This window comes from Triturus cristatus, chromosome 3_2 (assembly GCF_964204655.1).
Source record: "Triturus cristatus chromosome 3_2, aTriCri1.1, whole genome shotgun sequence".
Lineage (NCBI taxonomy): Eukaryota > Metazoa > Chordata > Amphibia > Caudata > Salamandridae > Triturus > Triturus cristatus.
Window position 1 is genome coordinate 737537560 of NC_140584.1, and position 12634 is coordinate 737550193.

At 47.9% G+C, this 12634-nt stretch overlaps 1 protein-coding gene and 1 non-coding gene across 3 annotated transcripts in view; one reads left to right on the forward strand and one right to left on the reverse strand.

Moving 5' to 3' along the window:
• NAB1 (NGFI-A binding protein 1) overlaps positions 1-12634 on the reverse strand; it is a 136937-nt gene that overhangs the window by 68535 nt on the left and 55768 nt on the right. The window lies entirely within an intron of this gene.
• Positions 3700-3821, forward strand: LOC146858024 (U6atac minor spliceosomal RNA). The gene has a single exon (XR_014980410.1). It is a non-coding gene; the product is annotated as a U6atac minor spliceosomal RNA (small nuclear RNA).

Sequence of the window (12634 nt, forward strand, 5' to 3'; positions counted from 1 at the left end):
TGTTACGTGCGATACTGAGCACATGTCATGCATCCCTATATTAACTACAAAAAAGGCACTCCCTACAACAAGCCCATCTATTGGCTAACCAGCTAAACCAACAGAAGCGGAATTAAACAGGGTCGCACGTGCCGTGGGCCCACTGGAATGCAACAGCCATATGACGCCTGACTGGGATGTACACTCCTTGCGCTGGCGGTGAAGCCAACCACCTTCTAGCCGGCTGCCGCTCAGGGCCCCCCTCATTTCCTACGAGGCCCTGAACCACAGACCTTCCTTACACTTTCACGGTCTTGGGGCGCTGGCCGTTACCGCACAGCTGGAACGTGCGCAACACGGCGGCTTTGTTGACAAGGTTGAACGGTTAACAGCCCCTCCCCCTGCAGTCTTCCATATCTTAAGACAGGCAGCCGAAGAAGGCTGGAAATGGGCAAATGAACCTGGGCGACGCGACAACTTGATTATGCCTGAATGTTTCCGTAGCGCGGACACGTTGCTCCAAGCTCATTACGAACAGTAAACCCTTTGAACGGCGAGTCCAATCTTAGCTGACACATTAATGTCAAAAATTCCCCCCAAGGCGGGTGCTGATCCAAGCAGATTAAACTTCTCGCCTCATCTCGGAGGACTGCACAGCCAGTCTAATACCACTGTGCTGCCCAAAGGACACGGTTGACGATCTCAGCACTGGCACCCTACCCTGCCCAATATGGTAAACACACCCCATCGCATTAATTTGGGATTGGCAACCAAAAGACAGGAATATCCTCAACTCCCTAAATTATAATCGAGTTAAACACAGCTGGGGAGAGAAATGCATCCAGTGATGACCAGTGTTCCCCCAGTGGGTAACTGTGCCGAAAGCACCCAGCCTCCCCTAGGAAAGCTGGTCCTCTTACCAGGAAACGTTCAGTGACCCAAGCATATATAAATAGCTTGTATGCTAAGTTAACAACTGGCACAAGGTGCTAGGTGAGGCGCAACCCATTGGGGAAGGGCAGGGGCTTGGTGAAAGACTTCTATAAGTTTTAATGTGAGCGTGGCGGCGAAAGCTTCACACTTCTTATAAACGATGTCAAAGCACTTACATGGGTTGCGGCACGTGCCATGGAATTTCTACTATACCAGCTACAAACTATCTTCCGTACCCGGCATGCACTGCGTGACTTGTTGGCATCCTTGTAGATTCCGATTATATGATTAACTACAAGCATGCCCAGACCCCAATACCCGGGAGCTCTTCACTATCAATGAACGTCACGAAGCGCCGTCCAAGAAATAAGCCGTTGACTGCGTCCAATCCACTCACTCGTCATTGGATATCTAACACAGTAGAACTTTCCTTCACCGCAACACGGACCATGTATGTTTCTAAAACCTCCCGAGGCTCGCTTCAATGGATCTCTATGATTTACTACTAGCAATTTTATTGAAAAGTAAGTTTAGCACCAGCATCTTTATTTACAAACCCAGTAAGTTTTAGCTGCTTATTTATAACACAACCGCCTAGCGTTATGGGACATTACGGTTTATGTGCAGATTAGCCAAACACAATAGCGTGTGCAGAACTAGAATGACAGCTGGAAATACTTCTGGTTGGTGAGGGTGCTTGGTCCTGGCATATCCCGGAGGCTCTTCACCCGGTTTCCTAACAGAGCCTGGGCCGAGCCCTGCATGATCGGTGCTGGCTGAAGCGGGGTCTGCCCGTGCTCTTCAGGTAGCAGCTGCCTTTGTTTCAACCGCAGCAGTACCCCGGTTACCTGCCCATCTCCTATCCCGTTTTCCAAAGGGAACGCCTTGGGAAGCCTGCAGGAAGCACGCGCCCAAAACACCACTGCCTTGCCTGGGCATCAGTTTACACACCATGGAGTAACACTCCCTCCCACAAAGGCTGAAAAAGGGGCTGGTGGTCTGGAGACTGGTGCGAGTGGCGAATAAAAAGGGGGGCTAATATGGCTCAGCTCTGGTAAAGCGCTACTTAAGAACGCAATGTTAAGTGTTACTGTAACTACAAAACCCTTTTCTCCATGCAGACTTTTTTTTTTTTTATTTTTTTTTTTATTTTAAATAAACGTTTACAGGTAATTAGCGCCATTTTAAGCAAAAAGCGTTAACCCTTTCCTCTGCACCTAATCTTACATCCAGTGTAAACCAAACACTTATTCCTGCCTGAACACCATTGTGGGCTAAAAATATCACGTTACATTAAGGATGTTAAGTATGGCATGGAACCTGTGGATGCCGAACGGCAGCACGTATCTAGGTAACATTACACCCAAGATCGGGGAAAACGAGTTCTTGAATTTGGAGGGATAGAGTGTAACTAACCGGAGGACGTGATTTATGGGGACCAACAGGTGTCTCCGCCGGGTCTGCCTGCTTGTTGTACAGTACACCGCTGCGACCCAGGGAGCAATGCCGACTTATCACCGGCGAAACATAAACGCGACTGTGGGCGCAAGGAAGCCTGGCCACTGCGGTGCGATCAGTCGCCTTACGGCCCCCCAAATTCCCCCCTCCTCCGCCCCCTATTCCTGGTTGGAGTCTGCCGGTCTTGGTCGGCACCGGAGTTGCAGCGCAGGGAACTGCGACATCCGTAGGTTGCATGGTGGAGTAAGAACGGGCCGAAATTGCAAAGTTCCCATGCCGGTGTTCCATGCAATATGTCATAACTAGTATTTTGCAATATAGCAACCTATGATGTACTTTGGTGTAGTAGTGTCCTTCTGTGCAGTCCGGTGCTGCCGATAGCTGCGCTTCATATTACATTTGTCGGTAGCAGTAAGGATGTGTGTAGCATGGAGGGTAGGAGTGATTTAAGGCAGTACCCGGCTCCTGTTAGGTGTGTAAACCTAACACTTCTATATGTTCTTCGTGATGAGAAGCAATGCATATCTCTCATGCCAAGACATCAGACCTCTTACCCTGCTTCTAGTGCCTAGACCCATCTCTCTCGACTTAGCGCATGGCTTTGCCCAGTAGAAAATCAGAACGAGACCTGCTTTTAGGTCTCGAGTTAGGCAAGAGCTTATGATTTTTAAAAGGGTTTCTATTAAAATGGAATTCAAGTTTTTTGTCAGAGGTGGGAATCGAACCCACGCCTCCAGAAGAGACTGCGGCCTTAACGCAGCGACTTAGACCACTCGGCCATCCTGACCCCAAGTGTATTGGGTCCCAGACTGAGCAGTTTCTCAGCGGTGGCGATGTAATCTGCTAAGGGGAATATCGCCTGTGCGCTCGGGCTTTGGAAGCACAAAAAGGGGGGGCGAGCCCCCGCAGCAGGCATGAACAGGATGACTCAACCCTGGAGCTGTGGAACACACCGCATAATTCGCTTCAGTGCCCCTTAACCCAGCACCTACTGTGCCGACCCAGAAAGGAGGGGGCCCCTGACCCGGCCTCTCTAGCCCACAGTGGAATTAATAAAAGCGCGCATCATGCCTGCTGTGCATAAAACATGGTTAGACGCCACGTAGTAAGTGACCGTGCCTTAAAGTCCGTATATTCAACCGTGAACTATAAACGTTCATCCTATAACAGCATACACACCGCTAACCATACATTAATAGAACATGGATTACTGTTGGAAAAAGGGTTAATTTTGGGAGGCGGGAGTTTGCATAGCGCGAGCTTGACCCGGATCGGGCAGCATAGCGCGTTCTTAGCACCAGTTACCTCTCATGCTGGTATGTACGCATAGTATTGTATGAAAGGGGAGGTAGCATTCCCCGTCACAAGGATGGAAGAGGTCCTAGTGGCCTTTACAACACATATACGGACTTAAGTTATAACTTGCAAGTAACAAGGGGCGCCTCCTTTGAAAACAGTAACCTGCTGACCTATTTACATCAAATGCACTCTGTAATCTACTTGGCATACGTTCTTATCAGGGACATCGACCCTCTGCACTAACTTCCCCATAATCGAAACCTCAACTCCACAAAATGCTGATCTCTCTCCCGGAAGAAAATTAATCACGAGTTATCTTGACCCACATGTGAGACCTGGTAATCGCCGCGGAAAGCGACGCTGCCTCCGGTGCTTCAAAGGGCTAATGAACTCCCAAACCCGGCGCCCCCAAGTAGTTAGCACCACGGTCGCACCGTCCTAAATCCAGCCCTGCCGGGGCCGACAGAGAAGGAGCGCTTTACATGCCACCGAATGCGCATACACATTCAGACGCGCTGCCTCCGGAAACTGAGGGATTTGCCCTCGATGGCGCGGGCGTGCTCGAGGCCACCCGCCTCTCCCTATAACGCCTACGCTGAGGCCCGAACCTGGAACCCCAGATTGAAGCCGCCTGTCCTGCCCACTGGGACACCCTTCCACACACCAGGAACACCGGACGTGTGCGCGACCTATCTTTTTTATCACAAGTCGGCAGCAAGAAATGCCCATTCCAATCATCGAGAAGACTCCGAGAGCTACCTGCACAAATCATGAGCTCTGGTTGCCTGCGATGCCCGATCGGTCTGCTACACCTGCGTGCCCCCACCCCCCGCCGTACGCGCAAACTCCCAGGCCGGGACTTGAGCCTGGCCCGGCACCCGCACCCCCCCACCCCGTGGTATTCAGACCACGGTGCCCAGTCGACTGGCGCTGACCAGGTACAAGGCCGGGGCGGGGAGAGGGGGCAGAAGACTCACCGCAACATGAGGCTCCAAGGCGCACGACGGTGGAGCTGCGACCGGCAAGGCGAACGCCCCTCCCCCGCAGCACTCACAAGCTCTGGCCGGCGACTTGGGCCTGGCTTCGTGCCGCAACCCCCCCCCGCCCGTGGTATTCCGACCACAGGGCCCCGTCACCTGGTACTGCCCAGGGACCGGGCCGGGGCGGGGAGAGGAGGCAGGCAACTCACCGCAAGCGAGGAGCTCCGAGGCTGCTGAGCACGCGACGACCGGGCTGCAAGGCGAACGAGCGGACAAGAGGGCGAGGAGGGGGCGGAGACAGAATATGTACCCCCCTGGCTCCTCCCCGCCGGAAGCAGCTATCTGCTGGGGTCTCCCTTGGTCCATCCCAGGGACACGACCTCCCACCCCTGTGCCTTCCTGTGGCACTAAGGCGGCCGCCCTCAAAGGGGCGGGCCGCTGCGCAACCCCCCCCCCCCCGGGCAGCCTTACAGATTTCAAAAACGGCCCTTACCCTCTCTTTCCTTTATTTTTTCCCTGCGAAATGGATCCAAAAAAGAAAAAAGCCCTTTTGCTGCAAACGTCTGTAATGTATTGAAGACGCTTCTCAAAGAATTTAGTAGTGCTTTATTTGTAGGCTGAAGATAAACTGCGGGTACCAAGGGCCCAGGAGCACGAAAACTGGTAGCGTTCAAACAGGCACAAGAGTTCCGAACCAGAACATGAAGGGAACCCAGTGCTTAATTTGTAAAATATGAAGTGCAGGTGCTCAAATGTTTGTTGGAGGCCACACCTACTTTTTCTTTTTTTTGATTGCACCGCCTGCGATTAAGCGCTCGTTTGGAAGAGAGTGAAGATAATTGCTCTCACTGATCTTTTGATACAAGAACCTAAATATGTGGATTTACAATTAAACTTGCAACTGCTCAAATTTCAGGCAATGGAGCCATGGCCATCACGAGTCACCCACAGTTAGAGGTTCTAATTTCCTGTCTGTGCCATCCCCGATAGCGGGCATTCCGGAACTGCCAGAGCAACGAGACACAGATGACCCCGTTTTTTTGCCAGCACCCACGGAGTTTGCTATTTTAGCCACTCTGAAGCAAAGGATACTTGAAGGGCAGGGACCCCGGAAGCATTACTATCCAAGATGACAGATGACACCCAGGATACTACAGCAGCCCAAAATGTCATCAGGGGCCAGGAAGCAGCAAGACACAGATGTCAGCTTGGGCCCAGGATGCTCCAGAAGCCCAGATGTTATAGGAGCAACAGATGGAAGTCACAGCCCACAATGTTAAAGTGGTCCTGATGCTAGTCAGGAGTCAGGACTCAGGATGATGGCAGAGGTCCAGGATGCCGGCGTCTGTGAATTTATGATGTAGGGTAAAGTGGCAAACACCATTCTGGAAAGGAAGCCTGATCAATAGACTGATGCAGAGAATACATTCCTTCCCAAGGCTTTCCATTCAGTTATACAATTGTCCATAGGCACAGGTTAGAGGCAGATTGCATTAATGTGCACCAGTGATAGGCAATTTAGGAGTTACATTTCTACAGATAGGCCGGGGCCCGGAGGGAATATTTATTTTTGTAGCAGTCTGTTGGTGAAAATGTGTTTTAGTGCACTTTTTAATTGTTGCAAATTGTGCTTCAAAATAGCCATCACTGCCTCAAATGGATGTAATTTGGCCCCAATATTGCAAATTGGCCTCTGCCTACTCAAGTTTTGTGACGCCAGAACTGTGGGCGAGAAGTGAGCATGGAGTGTGGCCTGCAGCTTGTCAACAGAGGCTATGAGCTCCCAGGCAAAGACACGTAGCCACGGAGTGCATTCTCCTGTACTCATGGATCTTCATACAGAAACCCAAAGGAAGTGTTTTTAGAACAATGGGGTGCGTGCGTCGTGCGTGCACAAGGTTTTAACTTTAACGCCTGAATCAATCTGGAATAAGGCCGGTCAGGAGGACTGGTATAGGATACTGCCAAGCATTTGGGCAAGTGAGCACAAACTCCTCTTGAAAAAATTCTTAACCATGATTGACTCGTGAGACAATACCAACACTCTGCGGCTGCGCCGAGTTCAGTAGTAAGGTAAATTAAATACATGAGTAATGCAACCTGTGACGTGCGCAGCAGATGCTAGTAGACCTGGCCCTGATAAGTAAGTGCCGGTGCTAAGCACCGGTAAGCACCGGCACAAATTAAGCACTGAGGGAACCAATAGCCTTACTAATACCAATTTACAAAACAATAGACCTAACAGAGAAGAAATACTGACATAGCATGCCACAATGTATTTTTCTGACATTCATACGGTGAGAGGAGGCGCTCCTCTCATATATCGGGTAGGGCTGCTTCCATGTTCCATGATACAAAGTGTTGACGGTCGTAGAGGAGCTAGTTTAGTTCCACATACTGTCCGAGCTGTATCATCCTCCTCTTTTCCAGGAACCTAGTGAGAAAAGGAAGCTTCAACCTGTACCTGTAATTTCTAAGGACCTTTTTCTTTAGAGGAGAGGTATGATAGTATGCTTTGGAAGGAGGGGGGGGCACAATTGATGTGTGGAATAAAGCATTTGAAATGTTTGTTATATCAAAGTCAATGAAAGGGAGGAGGCGCTCAGCTGACCATGGCTCCATAGGTGAATTAGAGGCTTTTATTTTGACAGATAGGCTTATCATCTCATAGGTCTCTGGTGGTTCAAAGGGGGTGAATGTAGTAGGGACGGTTTGTAGGTTCTGGTGGGCTGGACAACATTTATTGATCTTTATTTTGAAAATGGATTGCCACATCCAGGAATTCCTACAGGAATTTGGGATTGTGGCTGTGGGAGGTAGACTACAGAGACAATGGGAGAGAACATGGGGTTGATGGAGACACAAGATGCTATGTATTCAAACAGCCAATAGGTTGTTTTGGCAATGATAGTGCAGTTCAGGTTAGTGGCATTGCTTAGAGCAATCTTTCTTCTTCTTTTACCCTATCAGATCTATTAAATGGTTTTGTAGTCTGGGAACAGGAGATCATCAAGGTAAGTAGAGAAGCTGTCACTAAACGATGTCTCTCAGTTAAACGTGAGGCAGTAGGAAGAACATAAGATGCTGTCTGCATCAAGGGAGAGGGAGTGTTAATGAGGTGCATTTTTATAAAAGGGCTGGGATTATCAGTTGCATTGTTGTCAGCTGCACTGCTAGGAGGTGGCAGGTCTTTCCCCGGAGTTTAGGTGGTTTGGGGGCTAGTGGATTGATGAGAAGCAATACTACAGGGTGGGCGTCACCTGGGGGTGGCAGCTGTTTATGGGCTGAGGAAATTTTCCACTGTGGTTTGTATGCACTTTTTTAGGTTCTGAAAGATGTCATTGAAGGCCAGCAGATAGTGCTCATTTCCCTGAATCATCGTGATTGTGGAAGTAGATAGTGAAATTTCTGAGTTTTTGTGATGAGATCGTGTTTGCAGCCCCCTTGGATATTTAAAGTCTATCTCATGGTGAGATCCAACTGGAATGCACTATTCCTTGCTTAACGGTTATCTTTGCAGATTTTATTTTTTCATGTTCAGGCTTGTAAAGAAGGACTTTATCAGCACTTCAGGGTTTCCTTGCAAGAGGACATATTTCTGTCACGTTCTAGTGCTTTTAGAAACAGAAGTTGATGGGTATTTAATAGCCCTCTGGACAAGTGCATATATGCTATGGTTGAGACCTACCTCGTTTGTGTATGGGACTATCATGATTGCTGGGTGGATTTGAGCTAGACGTGAGTGCCTGCAATAACCTGGGCTAATAATGTAGAGCTTTTGAACAAAGTTAGTCTGCTTGTGCACTAGTGTTTCTTTATGGGGTAGTCATGGTGGCCTGGATGACTTGCACTGTTGTGTGTCACAAGCGAGAGTTGGCACTAATCTTCTTTAATATTGCAATGTTTCTTAGCAGAGTTGGAATTTTTGTGCATGTTGGCCGCACAGAGGTTGTCAAGCAAAGCTGACATTTTTGTGGATGTTGGAAGAGATTATGTAATCTTTTTTTTTTTTTTTTTACCTCTATGGCACCATAGGGCATCATATATTTAGTAAAGCATACAGCATTTCTCCTCGTTGCGCCCTGTTACGACCACATTGTTCCTGCTTACATTTCAGATGCTTAACTTAATCTTGCATTCCCTACGAGTAATTGTTTTTCCAAGATGTTATAACTTTTTTTCAGGCAGCATATTACTCGTCTAGTGCATAATTTTAATTGAGTCGCATCCATGTGTTGATAGCGCAACACAATTAGGTTATAGCTGAATGCAGTGCGAGTTTCTCTCAGTGGGGTGGAATGGTGTTTAGTGGGGGAGAGGATGTGGCACTATGGCCAGAGCAGCAGAATTTGCAACTGCTCAGCCTTCATGACCACTCCATCAAACCACTCTCCTGAGGAAGCACATTCCCATGCTTGAGCTTAGAAGGCCCAGCTAGACTGTAGAAGCCATGGTGTCCTAGCACCAGCAGGTGGACACTACTAGTGGCAGGTGTGGGTTAACCTTAAAGATCTGTCCATTACAATTCATGCTGAAGATCACCTCCAGTCTTGCGGGCGGGCTTACGAAGCAACACACCCCAGAGTGACAGTGACTCTGTCACTGAGGTCACAGGACCCTTGGGGCCAGTCCGCCTCCCCATGGTACCTCAATTTGCCTGGTTTCAGCAGTACTAGTGCAACTCACCATGGATTGGCAATGCAGGATTTGCACATACACTAAACTAAGTTCGCAAACTTCACAGCCTCTCTGCTCCATGCAGAAGCACTTTTAACATGTGCTGCCGGCTCAGGGGGCCAGTAGAATTATGCAGCAAGAGAGAACAAAAGTATGCCACAGTGTTGACTAAATTATGCAGCACACAAAAAGTCTGCATCGTAATGCGGTATATTTTCTGATACTTTATTATTTTGACATTTTTATACATACTGAAAGTCTCTGTAAATATTTTGTCCCCTTAGTAAGTGTAACAGTCAAATGCAACAGTGAGAAAGGTTACCAGTCAACCTTCGCAAAGGGCCCTCCACTTCGCCTCAACACAAGTCACATTTGTTAGTAACTTTTGATCCATTTGAGCTACAAACAATCTATTAGCTAAAATCATCAGATTATGCAGCAGATGATGTATTATGTGGCAAATATGGGAGAGCCATAATTCGGTGGAAAACATTTGCAAACTGAGATATTTTGTCATTCATGTTTGAACTGCTCATGTGGAAAAAGTGCTGATGACAGAAACTGCATGGCTCGTAGACAAATGGCTTGTACTTCCACTTTTAAGTGTATTTGGGACATTCTGTGATTGGAAACGTATCCCACTTTGTAAATACATTTTAAGGTGAATAACTCCTATTCAACCTTTAATAAACATGTGTATCCATTGGTTGAATTAAATAATGTAATAAGTTGTAACTGGTCAGTGAAATACCGAACAAATACTAAAAACTGGGATGTTTTGCTCTTTCTGGCCACACCTCTGACTCCACCCACTGACCCAGTCCACGGGTTATTCCCACCCTCTGATTCTCCACCCACAGTTCCCCTACTTTTTTCCCCCACTTCGACCACTGGCTTCACTAAAATACTTTAATAACAATTCACAACAGCTGAGCAATCACACACACCTAAGAAAGTAGCAGGAAGATCTTTCAACATAAACTGATGGAAAGTCACAGTAACCACAGATTTCATTCTGGATTCAATGGAGAGAATCAAATCAAGATTCACTCCCTGATTACCCAGCTTCGGAAGTGAACTACAGGAATTACCCGGGCAGGGAACTAGACAAAATGTATTCGAGGCTAATGGCCCGGTCGACTAATACAATTTTCCACTCATTATTCCGAAGGCAGAGCCAAACTGGATTCACCTTAAAATGAATTCAACAACCGTTTATCACTAATGGATGTTTGACTAGACGATCCTATAAAGCATAGACACTTCCAATAAATTGACTGCTGCATGGACATTTGCAGTGTGTTCATGTCTCTTCCAAAGTAAACCGGATATTGTACACATTTTGGTTTCTGCCTGTCCCAGTTAGTATTCTACAGTGATATTTTTGTAGACCAAGTTATGTCCTTAATCTTGAGGCGGTTTTGTGCAAATAAGGCTTGTATAGGAAAGGGTTTTAACTGAGTGCACTGCACCAAATCATCTGTTGTTTGTCCACTCCCAGGGGAGGTGGAGGCATCAAGGCATGGCTATACTGCAAAAGCCAGCAGGTTCTTAGGGCAAAGGACACAATGCTAATCAGCATACTCAAGCAGCTCTTGTAAGGGGTCGGAGGCTAGCAGGATAACAAATACAATGAAGAATGCTACCAAATCAAAGTAGCAAAGACTACACAGTTGTAGTATATAGGTAGAAAATGTTATGCTTGTTGAGTGGCCACTGTATAGAGAGTTATCCACCTGAACCCTTACTCTTGGTTCCACCTTTATTTATTTTATGTATTTTTTTTAAATGTTTTTATTTGTTATATCATTAATTAATATCAAAATCGAGCAATACATCATCCTAATTAATACAGTCATTGGTTAACATCACGTACATTGCGCCATCCTTGTACAGTCCTCAGTATAGATTGAAATACGGTCAGATCTGTTCTCTTATCATACAATTCGCACAATGTAATCCTCCCCTCCCAAAGGGACCCCAGTGGGTATCACATCGTAAGTTTTAGTCGCTCAAGTCCGGTTCTGAGGCTTCGGGTGGTGGGGCACATATATTTCCCCGAAAGTTGTTCCATTTTCCCCATACACGTGTCCATTTTCGGGGGCATCCCCTATTAATAAAAACTGCCTTTTCCGCCACCATGGCGCTATCGAGATCACGGCACCATTGCTGATGGGTGGGGATCGTCAGTGCTCCCCAGTGTTGTGCGATATTTCGCTTGGCGAATGCGATGGTCAGTGTCACCCATTCCTGCGCTGCATGGTCGAGATCCTTTGGCTCCCACACATTAAGTAGACATCTGCGTGGCTCAGGGGGGACATCAGCCCCGCAGACCTGGGCCACCATGGCCAACATCGCCCCCCAATACCGTTGAATGCTGGGACAGTCCCATATGGTGTGGTAGAATGTACCTATAGACCCACAACCCCTAATGCAAAGTGGCTTGTCTGCCTTCCCTATTTTGTGAAGTGTCGATCTTGTGTAGTATGTTCTATGCAGTATTTTTAGCTGCACAAGCTTAAGTCTGGATGGGGTCGCAACTTCTCGTGGGGACGCAAGCGCCTCCTGCCAATCCTGCTCGTTCAGCTCACCTATCTCCGCCTGCCACCTCTCCCTAAGGGCCTGTGTGGGGTCTTTCTGGTTATTGACCAGTTTCCGATATGTTAATGAGATTGCTTTTTTGGCTAAAGAGTCAGTTAGCAAACGGTCCTCCAGTGGTGATGACTCGGGCAGATCACTTCCCGGAGGTATGGCCCTTGTAAGGGCATGTTTTATTTGCATGTATCGGTATTGCTCTGTCCCTGCCATTTGGTACGTTGATTGGAGTTGCGCAAAAGTGACCACCTCCCCCTTTTTCCAAAGGTCGCCAACCCTAAAAATGCCTATCAGGTCCCACTGTTTAAAACCTTTGCTCTTACGCAGCTTACCGAACCGGGCAGAGTCCCATAATGGTGTATGTTGAGTTATCGTCCCCTCCCATCCCAGTGCCGGTGTGCCCTGTACCAAACCTGCACCGTGTGTGCCGTTGGACCAATCAATTTGTTTATCTTGGCTTTAGGTTCCACCTTTATTAAATGTATTACCACCAACGTTCGCCCAAGTTTAATATGTACTTTGAACTGGTTGGTGGGGGCACAGGTGGAGAAGGTCTGTGGTGTAGGCGGAACCCTTGCCCTTGGGTGTCTTACACGGAAATGCATGTTTATGGAAACCGGTGTGAGGTAGTCATCACAAATTGTCGACGAGTGATACGGCAGCCCTGCCGGACTTGAAATCGCTCTACTATGGAGACTGCCATGGAGGAACTA